At 39.4% G+C, this 13,629-nt stretch overlaps 2 long non-coding RNA genes across 2 annotated transcripts; one reads left to right on the top strand and one right to left on the bottom strand.

The window, feature by feature from the left end:
- Positions 1–6: 6 nt before the first annotated feature.
- LOC112150723 lies at positions 7–11,598 on the bottom strand. Its single transcript, XR_002920003.2, has 4 exons — positions 11,137–11,598; positions 5,325–5,471; positions 423–513; positions 7–354 (listed from the first exon to the last, which is right to left on the bottom strand). It is a non-coding gene; the product is annotated as an uncharacterized LOC112150723 (long non-coding RNA).
- Positions 9,098–11,063, top strand: LOC118598696. The gene is made up of 2 exons (XR_004947797.1): positions 9,098–9,352; positions 9,477–11,063. It is a non-coding gene; the product is annotated as an uncharacterized LOC118598696 (long non-coding RNA).
- Positions 11,599–13,629: the final 2,031 nt, after the last annotated feature.

Genomic DNA, 13,629 nt, shown 5'->3' with positions numbered 1-13,629 from the left:
CTGTATCGTTCTTTTTTTTTTTTTGTCCAAACCACATCCATGTGACAGAAGTAGCCACTTTTTCAGGTAGAAAGTCCTTTGTTTGGCTGTAAATCTTGTTTAAAATTATTCTGACCTGAAAAGTGTCTACTGCTGTCGTCCTCAATATTTGTTTACAACATGAGGTGCATTTTAACCTAAAATAGTACGTCCAAGTTTCCAACCATGTAGTAAATATAAGCTTCAAACTGTCAGGTTAGGTGAGAGACCGGTGGACCCCAAAAAAGCAGGCACTCAGAACTGGAAGAAGTGAACAGTTTAATCAGCTCAGACGTAGTACGCTCTCCTGGCAGCCAGGTGGCAGCAGCGACCGTTCTGCGAAAGAGATTGTGGTTAATGTCTCTGCCGAAGGAGAGCTGAATGGTTTTAATGTGGGCACTCACGCGAGCCGTATCCGGAGGAGGCGTGTCCCCAGCGAGTGACGTGTCTGGCGTGAAGCGTGAAGTGGATCAGAGATGAGGGGTGCACACACACCTGCCGAGGGGGACGGGTGCAGCCAGGGAAGAGAGAGAGGCAGTCAGCGAGGCAGAGAACCCAAAAGAGCAAGGCGAAATCTGAAGAGCCGGGGGGACAAAGTACAGCGCAGAACAGAATAGGGTGGCGCAGAACATAGGACTGTGGGGGAAGAGGTAGATAGTAACTGAAACAGGTTGTTCACTGGCAGTAAAAAGCTAGAAGGGCGGTCCTTAAATACTCAGGGCAACACATGAACATGAACGTGCTGACATGATCCATAGGTTGAATGGGCCGGATCTTGAATCAAACTAGGGCTGGTGGATAAAATTATGTTTTCTGCAATAGAACTTTTTTCTCTATATGAAATGAGTCTATCGCGATAGACTTTTATTTCAAAGGGTCCAAAAAACAGTCGCTAGTTGCGAGTGTTTTCTCCTCTGCGAGTAAAACTAAGAGGATAAGTCACCACATGATGAGTAAATGTTACCATCAAATTAGCTATATTTATGAGCTCTTCTTTTGGTGAATTTCTTGTCTTCTCCTCTTCCGCCGTCTGACTGGACATGAGATAAACACACACGCGATGCAACACGGGCTGCACGGTGGCGCAGTGGTTAGCGCTCTTGCCTCACAGCGAGAAGGCCCTGGTTCGACTCCCGGCTGGGACCTTTCTGTGTGGAGTTTGCATGTTCTCCCCGTGCATGCGTGGGTTTTCACCGGGGACTCCGGCTTCCTCCCACCGTCCAAAAACATGCTTCATAGGTTCATTGGTGACTCTAAATTGCCCCTAGGTGTGAATGTGTGAGTGACTGAGTGTGTGATTGAGGCCCTGCGACAGACTGGCGACCTGTCCAGGGTGTACCCCGCCTTCGCCCTCAGTAGCCGGGTTAGGCTCCGGCACCCCCGCGACCCCGAAAGGGAAGAAGCGGCCAAGAAGATGGATGGATGGCGACGCGAAACACCCCACCCCCACAGTCACTTCACCTGTGTGGCGTCTAGTTTGGCCATTAAACGGCAAAACATGGCAATTTTGAACTAAATCCTGTCAGAACGGGAAGATGAAGGTTCTTCTCTTAAAGCAGCAACAGACAGATTTATAAAAGGTTTTAAATTGTAGGCAGCGCTGTTGGTAGATGCTAATAATCATGCTAATGCTTACACGCTAATGCTACCTAGCTCCTGCGTGTATCTGCTTTATGTAAACAGACTGGTTTAAAGCCGGGCAGTATTTTTATGGATCTGTCTTTAAGACGTAGTAGATAAACAAATAAAAGACTAATTCATTGGACATCAATAAAAAAGTTTTTTTTAATTAAAAAAAAAATAATAATAACATAATGTAATCCACTGTGTGGCAGCATTACAGAGCCATGTTACACCAAAAACTGACCTGTCAAGTGTTTTTACTGAAGTGTCACGCCCCTTACAGCAGCAGAATTAATTTCAATAAAGATATTTAATAACAATAATCAAAAATATTATACTGTTTTCAGGTGGTTTTTGTTGTGATTTAATATCAAATGTGATCACCTGGAGACAGATTTACCTCTCGTAAATCTGTCCTTGTTTTCTCAGCATGTTTGAATTTAAGTCTGCATTTAGATGACAATAAAGACGTGGTCAGGCCATTTATAAATTAGTTTTATACAACTTTATTTTCTTAAAGAAAATCCGTAAATAAGTTAAAAAGTTATCCCTTGGCAATTTTTATATCATATAGTGCTATCGTCTGGTCGGTAAAAAATAAGTTTGGCTGGTAGATTTTTTTTTTTTTTTAATCTAACTACCAACTTGGCCGGTGACTCAAAAATTAAATTACGGCCCCTTTGTGGAGGTATTACAGTTATTCAAAATCTGACAAAAACAGAGTAACAGAAAGAAACAGAGTAAAATTGAGCAGAAGGCATGTCCATTCTAAAACAGGAAATACCATCAACCTTTTATTCACATGAAGAAGTGACACCAAACATGCTCAATCTCAGACTGAAATAAATGATAATTCTCTAGCAAAAATAACAAACTTAAGACCTGCACAGCATCAACAGTCTAAACTAGGAGAAGAAATTTAGAGAATTTGCTTTTAGTTACTTGCTTATTCACAGGATGTTGACAAAAATGTAAATTTTTTCTTGTTCTATAAAACTTGAAAACATTATGAGTTATTTATAGAATTAATGATTTGTATTTAAATGGAACTAACCAAACAGTTCGTGTTTTGTTTTACCTGCAGCAAAGCACTACTATCCGTAATGTGGATTCTTTCAAATATAAAAAATAAGAAAAAAATCCATTGTTTTATGTGTCTTCTTGCGCATCCTAAAAAATAGTAGGAAAAGGCAGTTTTAGCCCCATAGAACCAACATTTTGAAAATATCTGTTCAGTAGAGTCAAAAATAGTTGAGAACTTGTGTTTTTCTTCTTTGCAAAAAGAAAAACTTGTTGAATTTTTTTCATTTTACATTTATCCCCATTTCATGTTATTTCTTTGCACTTTAGAAGAGATAAACTTTATGCGTTTTGCTCATTAGCAGATCACACCTGGTTTACAGAGACGTAAGTAGATATTTTTAAACATGCATTTCAACGTTCATAGAAAGAGCACACTGTTTTTGTGTCTCCTTATTCACACTCTCATTCAAAACTGCCAAAGCATAAAATTGAAAGTCAGAGTGTCAAAATGTTCATAAAAAATAACCACTTACTATCACCTACTGCGAGGACATGGTTGCAGGCTATTTCAGGCTATTTTTATTCAGCGGCAGCGACTGAGACATCTGGGAGTCTCTTTGAGTTACCACATCTGTCACTTTTTCCATTATTTTCCTATTTTTAAAATACGTGTTTCTTTTGGATGTTGACATTGGTATAATTTCGGTGACAGGTAATATGGTAATGTTCTAATTGGCACGTTGCCTGGAAGAGCTCAGATTCTGATGGACAGCCACTTTAGAGGGTTGTAACGGACATTTTACACTCCCCGTGTGGTTCTAATGCTCTTACTGTCCTCGGTGTGAGGATAGGGAAGACGGATCGCTCAGTTCAAATGAACACCTCCTTTTTAATTCAGATTACATATGGGTTATGTGAGGGAATGTAGGACATGTCTATAAGCGATGAACTTTTCTTCTTTTCCTCAGAACTTTTTGTTTTTCCAAGTTATTTGCAAGCTGTCCTCTTATCAGTATGACACTTAAATTAAACCTAATTAAAACATAATTTCAAAGTTTAAATGATGGGGTAAGAACTCCACTGCCCTTCTAACTGCACCAACAGTAAAATGTTAATAGATATGATAATTGCATTGTCTTGCCACTGTGACTTTTTGACATTTCCGTCACAAATAGCAGGCAAATTGATTGATGATCCAAGAGCGTTATTTCCTATTTCAGAGCAACAAAACGGTGTCGCTTCAGTAGCCTTTTAATTGGTTGTTACACAGCTGCTGGCCTACAGCTAAAATGCGGCCAACTACTACTGCGGATATTTCTCGAGGCAATTACTTCTTAAAATTGTCAACTTCTATCAGACATGCATCAAATGCACTTTAAAAGCCACATTTTTTCTGCATACTAAATAAAAGGAGAAAACTACAGACAAAAATATACAGAACTCAAAGGAACAGGTTATAAGGGCTTTAGCATCATAAAAATACACTTAGTGTTAGCGCACCTTAGTAATACACAACTCCCACATTAAGTTGTGAAAGTTGGATCAAGCGTGTACATACAGTAAATCTCTGGGTCTCAGAGCATGCAAAGATAGAGTTATAAAATAAGGCTCCCTTATATATGTTTAAGGCGGGCTTTATTTGGCTCCAGGCCAATGTTTTGTCAGGAAAGAGGGAAGCCCCAAAGACCTTAACACCTCGTATGGTCATCTTCACCAAATCTAAAGCTTGACTGATCAATGCTTCCGTCAACAAGGTAATTTATGGCTTTGTTTATTAGTGGAAAAGTACTGATTAGGTCCCTTGAATCACACACCTAACTGGTTTTAACTGGTCTGCAGCTCCATGTTGATCGATGTAACAATGCCTTCATCAGTGTGCTAATAACAAGATATAAAGGTGTAGCAAAGCATAAAAGTATAATAAGCCATCATTTAGTATAAAACCCATTGCCAGATGACGCTCCTTAGCTGTCTTCTTTGCACTATGTGCTTGCTCCAATTTCATTGACCATGAGAAAGTGGCAATAAATTATCTATCCGTCTATCTATCTAAAAGAAGTAGCATGCAAGCTAGCATTAGCTACTTTGCATTAGGAACAAAAGTTTAACCAAGCAATATCTGACGAAAGCCCAACACACTAAGATTTGCATTTTCCCTTGTGGTTCCTTCCACAAAGACATGCTTCTTGGGTTAATCAGTGTTTCTGAATCGTCCTTAGGTGTGTGCGTGTGTGCATTTGTGTGTGAGTTTATGTGGCCCTGCAACAGACTGGTGACCTCGTCAGGGTTCTGGGTTAGTTCCAGAAGCTCCATGACCCCAGATAGGATTTGTGGATGGACTTTCCTCATCCTTGTCTCACAACTTTTTTCAAAAAACAGCCAATGAATGTTCTTTGACAGCCAGCACTCTACCTATTGGCCCCCACTGCCTTCAGGTTCTGGTTTACAGAGCTTCTTGAGGAGAACATTCAGTTTCAGACTTGGCTCTCTGAAGGGTATTTCAACTGCTTCTGGATGAAGCCCTTTTTTATAAAACATAGTTCATCCTGACGATAAAAACAGGAAAGGCTGATGAGAACTGGGGTAAGGCTTTGTTGCTACACAGATGAGTCACCCAACCCCCCAACAAAAGGAGTGTATGTACTGTAAATAGCCCTTACCTGGAGGGGGCTGCAAATGCCAGCTTTACTGAGTCCAAGATCTCTGAGATGATGCCCGTGATCTGGATGTATGGAGATAATAACTGTGAAGGATCCCTCTATTCCTGCCCAATCTTGGAAATCCTTCAGTCTTTATTCCTGCCCAATCTGAAAGAAACCAACCAGAACAGATGTTAACTGCATCGCATCAGTGGAGCTGAAAACCACCCTTCCTCCACAACACTGGGTCCTCCGAGCCGTGGCTCCACTTTGTGATGTGAAATAATTGCTGTCTTTAGACATGTCGTTGGACTGAGTTTAAACTCATCGCAAAATAAATGAACATGGAAAGCAAAGAAAGTAAATAACTTAACCAAGTGACAACATTCATAGTTATGTGGTGCTCAAAATAACAGAAATCAACACTTATCTTGACATATTTTACACTTGGATAATTGACACAAAGTAAAAACTACAGATTTAGCTGTCGTGAACATAAGGTTGTTTAAGAAAAAAGTAAAAAAAAAAAAAAAAACACGAAACTTGATCAGACTGATTTCATATGTGCTGCAAATGAGAAATGTCTTCTTTTCTCAGCATTCTCTAATGTATCTGATCATGCATGCAATTACACAGATGGATGAATGGACACGTAATTCTATTGAGAAGGCCTCTGCTGGTGCAGTTTGATGCCATTAATTCCTGCTGACAATCTATTAATACGGTGACAATGACTTAACATTTCAATTCAATTCCAGAGGGACTGATTTCAGACATCATCGGCAAGAGCTGGATGTCTCTCCATATCATTCAAAATAAACTTTAATTTAACAGGAAACTCTAATAGTTATTGCTTTCCATTTTTAAGTTTTTACATTTTAAATAAAAAAAAAATACAAATTTTGCCCGCTTTTTAAGCTTATCTTTCTCCCTCAAACTTTATTTATACTAGTGACTGTAACAGCTATCATTTTTTCAGATTTTTAACCTTTAATAATAGTTATAACAATTCAGCAAAAAATGAAAATGCTAATTATGAAAGGGTTATCTCAATTTCCCCTTCATATAGGTTTGATTATGTTATTTTTTTTTTTTAAATTTGCTCTAAAAACGTAATTTCAAATGTGCTGTTTTAAGTGGCATTGGAAAAAGCTGAAAAACTTGCATTAATGTCACCTCGCAGTGGTCTTTTGGGATATGTGACGATAGTCTGCTGCCTTTTCGCAAAATGTAAGCCTCATGAAAACAAAGCAAAACACAAAGACTTGTTCATTTATTAAAACCCTCCATAATTATAGTGGGTTTATTTGTGCTTTGAAAAATGAGGGCGAAACAGATAAACCATAAAGTGATCAATGTAACTATGGATTTCATTGATGAGACACATGTACTAGGAAAAATCCCCTTTTCATGTAGCTGTCAGTTGTATCCTATGCACACTGAGGGTGGATGGATGGATGGATGGATGGATGGATGGATCCAGCAGTTGGGAGACTTTTACGCCTAAATGCTGTATCTATCAAACAAGAAAAACCGTCTGGCAGAAATATAACAGGAAATATAATAGCACCTAAGATATTCCCCCTGTGCATTTAAACTTGAGCCAATAAAGAAAGTAATTATTACTGTGAAATTAAAAAGAGAAAAAATTAATAGAAATGAATGATTAATTAGCTGCTATTTGATAACAGGGGGAAAAAAAAACTTCTGTTTTAATGACACTTTTTACATCTTGGCTTTGGTCAAGCACCGTTTACCTGGAGTATTACATAGAGACGTGGCGTGGTGTTCCAAAGGGCTAAATTTAGCAGATGTCAGGTGGGATGGATTACCAGGAGGCTTGGAGGGGATATGATATCTTGAAGGGAAATTGCTTCAACTTAATGAAGTACATAACTCATTGTTCACATTCTGTCCAGTCTAGGGAGCACTCTCTCAGTCTGAGGTCAGCGTAGGGCACGGCACCTACTTGTAGAGGGGAGTGGTTAGTATTTCTTGCAGGTTGCTCTCCTAAGACCTTGTTCTTGCTTGACCCAGTTAATAAGGTACTTTACAGATCCCTATTGTTGTGTATGTCATTTAGATAATGTAAAGGCTTATATTGAAAGTATTGAGCTTACTTTTTGGCAGCACTGTGACGCAGTGGTTAGCGCTCTCACAGCCAGAAGGGGCTGGTTCAAAACACTGCATCAGTCCCACACTCTCAAAAGAGTAATACGTACATATATGGTGCAAATAAAAATGCCTTTAGGGCTCATGTAAGTTCTGCAGTCTGTTCATTCCTGGTGTATTTGGCTTGGAAATCTTGCTGTTGTGTATTGTGAATATGTTGAATTTCATCTGGTTGGAATATCCTGTATAAGAGATTCTTTTTTTTGTTTTAACCCTTGTGCTATCTTATGTAGTGCAGATGACCTTAGCCTTACATTGTTATCCCTCCCATGATGAAGGATTTCAGTTCTACCATGGACACCAGTGAAAATCAAGAATCATTGAGGGGAAAAAAAGGTTTCTGTGCACTGTCTTGTGGGGTCCAGATGACCCCCCCTCCCAACATCAACAGATAGCACAAGAGTTAATTCTGGAGCATTTGCTGAATTGTGCTTAAAGTGGCCCAGAGCAATTCTACATTTATGTCATTCTACATGATCAAAAGTACTGTTTTACAAAATGAGCAGTGATGCATGCTGTAGAAGAGGTGTTCAACAGGCATATGTCTTACAGTGGCTGTCATATTTCTAGCACTGTCTGTGTTAAATCTGCTTACTTTAGCTGAAATAGTCCACTGCCGTGCCACTTGATTCAAATGTTTGGCACCCATTTTAGCTAAACGTCTCCTCAGTTTTCATTATGAACAGGTTGTGAGATTGCAGCTGCAATTGTTCATCAATAAAGTAAAGTACTCCAACGTAATTCTGGTTATCCAGTGACTCCAATAGTCAACAATGAAGACGATGGTGAAACGTGGCCGTCTTTGCAACCATCTTGTTTTCATTTAACTCCTTTGTTTTTCTTGAAAAGATACATCAGGAGGGAAGCTTCATTCGTTGCAATCCTTAAAACACTCGGAAGGTTGATATCTTCCACACAAATTATCGATCTGCAGCTGCTAGCCACTACCTTGCAATAGCATCTGCTAGCTTGTCTTGCTTTTGTTTATACATCTTCCCTACGCTGAATCCAATGGAGTTTTTAAAAATATATCTCTTCTTCCTTTTAATCGGATGGCGATTTGCTAGCATCAGCATCGTGTTTATCATTTACGTTTTGCCTTCAAGCGGAATTCGACGAGTCGGTCCAACCTTGCAAAGCCTAGAAATAATCTCGGCTCAATAAAATTTACACCTGAAGTAGTCTAAAATGGAAACACTCGGCGTTCCTCCATCCTGTACTGATTGGTTACTTTATGCTTATTTTAGGGGTTTAGCTTGCGGTGCATTAGCAGTAAGGACCCCAAATGGTTTAGGTGCCCAATGCTCTGCCTCTGTATTCAGGAGACAGTGAGTGAAAGACTTTTGCGTTAAATTTCAATATTAAATCATAAGTGTATTAAAATAATGATCGCTGTGTTACGTGCCCATGCATATGTGTTGTTTTACGTAAAAAAGCGAAAGCACAACTTATTTAAATTTAGAGTCCTTTTTCATGCCCGAGTTCGTTGCTTTTTGCTCACAGACTCGACTTGCGTCTGTTCTTTGAGCAGGTGCTCAACTATGTGAAGCCTTTCCCAACCCGCTCAAGGCTGTGGATTCTCCAGAAATCTTTTGTGCCCAGGCATTTGTAGCATCAAAGGGATCTCTTCCAAAATAAACCCACAAAGAATGTTTTATCAGAGCACCAAAGAGGGTTAGTGTAGTTTTTCATTGGGTTAACCATTTTCAAATGGTTGGGGCGGAAGATTGGAAGTGAAGGGCGTGCTCTTGGGCGAGAGAGGGGAGAGTGGATGAGAGAACGGCCCTAATGCGGCATCTCATTACAACCTCTGTCAGGATTCCTCTATTCCACCATCAGCTCCCCTTAACTTGGTAAAAGCCCAACTGTCGTTTCGAGTGAGTGTGCCGCCACGGAAGCATTTACAAATAAATGAAAAATGTCACATCTGATTTCACTCCTCTCGGACTGCAGCGCCTCAGCTTTGTCACAAACTGTCTTTGTTGTTCTGGTCTTTTACAGGTCTGGCTCCCGGTCGGTGTGGATAAGTTCTGGCAGGTGTAGGCCCTCTGCTTCTTTCTCAGGGTAAGCTCGCAGACAATGACCTTCCTTTAATGAAACACTGATTCTTTTTTTTTCGCCTTTTTCGCACTGATTCTTTTATCCTTGTCCTTGAATGGCATTCGAGTGAGCAGGAAGTTGTGGCTGGCTTGATACGATGGGAAAATAGAGCTGCTAAAATGGCGTGGCGTGTCGTTCAGAGAGTCAGCGTGATATCGTATTTAACCCTTGGCTTTGTGGTTCGCCTTAGATGCCCTCGCTAATGCTGCCGCCACCACAAAAGAAAAAAAAAATTAAAGGCGTACGACACCTTTTCCATTACGATTGCTTCCTTATAAGATTTCACATCGTAAATTTAGCACAGTTGTTGTTTCTATTAGTGCTTGTCTACAAAAAAAATGTAATTAATTATGCTTAGTGTGCATCGATTAACAGTTGTGATTTTTTATAGCGATGGGGAATAAACAGAACTAAGATTTTGCGTTCATTCTATCATTGTCGTGATGAACGTTTTTAGTTTTTATGCATTACAAAGCTTTTTTCCTTAAAATTTTAATGCTGAAACAAGAAAAGATGTTTCGCTTTATACATCGAAAAACAAGTTTGTGTCTGTTGATTTATTTTTAACAAAACTAAAATACCAACTCCATTATGAATTTTGTTTTTTAAAAATCGGGTTGAATTACCTCTGAAGTTTGTACTCGTGGTTTGGTACTTTGCTATCCAGTTATGAAATCGTGAAGCGATACTACCTTATATTCACCAAAAGTATACGTTTATACCTCCTGGAGGGTGCCCTTTACGTTTTAAACCACAGTTATCTGCAGAACAGCTCTCATAAACATGCTAGCTAGGTATTACATGTGCTCGCCAAGAGACAATGCTGTGTGTGTCTGCAATCTAAAACCTTACTGTCCACAGTAGCTTTAGCATCGTCTTTTAGTCATAAAGCAAACAGGATGAAAATGCAAATAAAACAATAATGTTGATCTTTCAAACTCTTTAAGTCCCTTTGTCAAATTCTCAGCAGCCAGCTCAAAACTGATCAACATCTAAATCAAGGTGCAATGATCAATATGCATGCAGTTCTACAAAACAAAATACATTCCCTTAAATGCGTCAGACTTACTTGATTTAAGACACAATCGCCTAAAAAGCTTCATTTTAACCAGGTAGAACTATTTTTTTTCAAAATCATCTATAAAATAATTTGTGTTAAACTTTACTTTCAATAAGTTATAAGATGATACATGTTAAAATAACTTGTAATGAAACAATCTGCCCATGAAACCAGTAAAATGTTACTTTATGTAAGCTACACTGGATAAAAACAAGTAAATAACTGAAATTTAAACCATCAGATCATTGTGTTCTACATTGTACAATAATTAAATATGGCTTACAATTAGAGAAATGGACTTGGTTTTTCTAGCAATGAAAATGTGTTTAGCTTTCAGGAAACACCAGGAAGAGTCTCTCCCTGTGGATTCTTTCAGGTCCTCTAGCAGTCGTAGTATGACGAAAAAGACAAAAAAAACAAAAAAAAAAGCTAAAGCTGTTAAAACTCTTTCTGAGAGGAACAAAAAACAAGCATACTATCATAAATGCACTTTCTACTCACCTTCTTCTCTTTAACACCACGGCAAAGCAACTGTGCACACTCCACAAGGGCTCTCACTGAAGGACCGTGTTTTCACAGCAAGTGTTTTTTTCTTCTTCAAATCAAGCACAAATGCCCCATGCAGGCCTTTTGGAATGGGCCGTTAAGCCTCTTTAGTAGCACTTTAAAGAGTGTGAGTAGTGGGTGAGGTGCTTTAAGGAGGGGGAGACAGACAGCCTTTTAAAAAGTCCTGAAGGCAGGACACCACTGCATTTAAAAGCTGGTAATGATGCACGTCGCTCACCAAGGAATCAGTGAACTGCAGCCGGCAGGTTTTCTGGACTTAACATGTGTGTGTTTGGAAATGTGTGTGTGTTAAAGTGGGACACCTGTGGTGCGATCTGCTGCCAACCGTTATAATGCCATAAAGATAAACGCAACCTGCTGCTGAACAAGCAATAGCTGCTTCTTGGCATAGAATACATACACATTTTAATCCTATTTAGAAATGTTACTGATATTTATATAGTTATTTTTGTTTCATTTTTTGTAGCTTGATCAAAGGCAAACAAGAATTTAACAAGTAAATAAACATCCAATAGGTTCAAAAGTGTTAAAAACAATTATTATTAAACTATTGTGTTTTGGGGACCTAGTATACAGAGTAAAAGGGCATCCCAAACATAATAGGTATATCAAATATAATTAAATTTAAGAAAAACAGCAAATAGACAAACAATTTGGAGCTTCGTGGACCATTCAACCTTCCAGTTATGGAAGCCAAAGCTAAATCTAATCTCTTAACTAGAGCAGTACAGATCACTAATGACCTTTCTGATAATCCTGCCGCTGCAGTGTTAGACCTCCTACCTCAATGAAAAGATATTGTGTATGTGTGACACCACGTCATTCTAAAAACTTCTTCCCTGACTTAGGCTGTGAGATCCACATCCGTATTTAGAGTTGCACTTTAACTGCTGCGATTGGCTAGTAGCCACTTAAAATATGTACCGTTAATACCTTTCATATTCTGTATATCTCTAATAGATGCTAGTCTCCAGTAAATGATGGGTCCACAAGAGTTAATTACTAATAGTGGCGGTGCTCCTGGAACCCTTGTGCTATCCCAGGCTTGTTTTTTATTAAAAGTGGGGTCATCTGGTGTCCGTGGAAGATGTAAGGAGTTTATTGTAGTTCTATGAGTTATGGCCCATTAGAAAACCTCACAACCACATAGCAAGCCAGAAACTTAGAAGCTTAGGTTAACAGATGACAGCATGTTGAATTGATTCCTGCAAACATTGCTCCCTCAAAGCAGTGCTTGCTCAAGAACTATCATTTGTTTTGGCCCACGGTATTGCATCTCAGGTACACTATGTTCTCTTAAGCCTCCTCATGTCCCTACCTCCTCAGACTCTGAATGGCTTTCATAATTTACTCGACTGTGCCAGACTGTGGAACACTTTTTATTCACACTTCCTCCATCTTCTTTGGCTCTCAACCCTGGACAAGCTACTGACTCGCACATGATCAGAAAAAGGTTGGACCAATCACAGTTTACTCTTTTTATCCTTGCCTTATAAACAGGTTATTGTCAATGGGGGTGGGGGTGGCTGTAGAGCAATCGACCTCTGATCGTCGGATCGCAGGCTCAATTCCCACCTTGCGTTTAAGTGTGTTTAAGTAAGACATAGAACTCCACATTGCTCCTGATGGGTTTAGGTTGGTGCCAGTGTTAAGGAGCAGTGCATGAATGTTTCTGTGCATGGGTGAATGGGACTGTGTAGTGCCTTGAGCCTTCAAGGAAGGTAGAAAAGCGATATATGAGGGTGTATTCAGACTGGAAAATTCAGTTGGTCTGAATTGAGTCTGTTTAATTTGGTCCTGAAATGTGTGTTTGGTCTGCTTCAGACTGCCATTAACAAGGCATTTCTGTATCGAATTAAACATAAACAAAAAAACGTGACTGAAGATCTCGTCAGTTATTGGCCAGGAATTACGAGGGCGGGTCAAAGCAATTGGAGAAAGAATAATAGAAGTCCTATGCTTTGCAATCTTTGTCAGTTCATTTATTCAAGCTCAGGTACAACACTTTTTACTTACTGCTTTGGTAAGGTGGAGGCATGCTGTAAGGTGGTTACTGAGGAACAAACGGTTAAGCAGTACGCTGAGAAGTATTTTTGGCATATATGTTCTTGGGAAAACAGTGTAAGAAACAATATGTAACATGTAAAAAGTTATTTTAATGAGCCTGCATTCATCACCAAATTTCAATGAGTTCCTGTCTTTCATTGTTGCTCCACGTTGTACGCGGTTCATGACTGACTCCCTCCATTCTTTTTACATCCCATAATGTCTGGTCACACAGATCCTATTCAGACCAAGAAAAACCCAGCTTTAAATCGGTCTGACTGTAAACAAACCGAGACCATCTTGAAAGATGGGTCCGAGAGCGGTTCCTGATGCAAGACTAGAGTCCACTTGAGTGTATTCAGACTGAAAATGTGTTCCAAA

The sequence above is a fragment of the Oryzias melastigma genome, linkage group LG4, assembly GCF_002922805.2.
Source record: "Oryzias melastigma strain HK-1 linkage group LG4, ASM292280v2, whole genome shotgun sequence".
In the NCBI taxonomy this organism is placed as follows: Eukaryota; Metazoa; Chordata; class Actinopteri; order Beloniformes; family Adrianichthyidae; genus Oryzias; species Oryzias melastigma.
The sequence above is the reverse complement of the archived record's forward strand: the minus strand, read 5'-3'. Positions and strand labels throughout refer to the sequence as shown.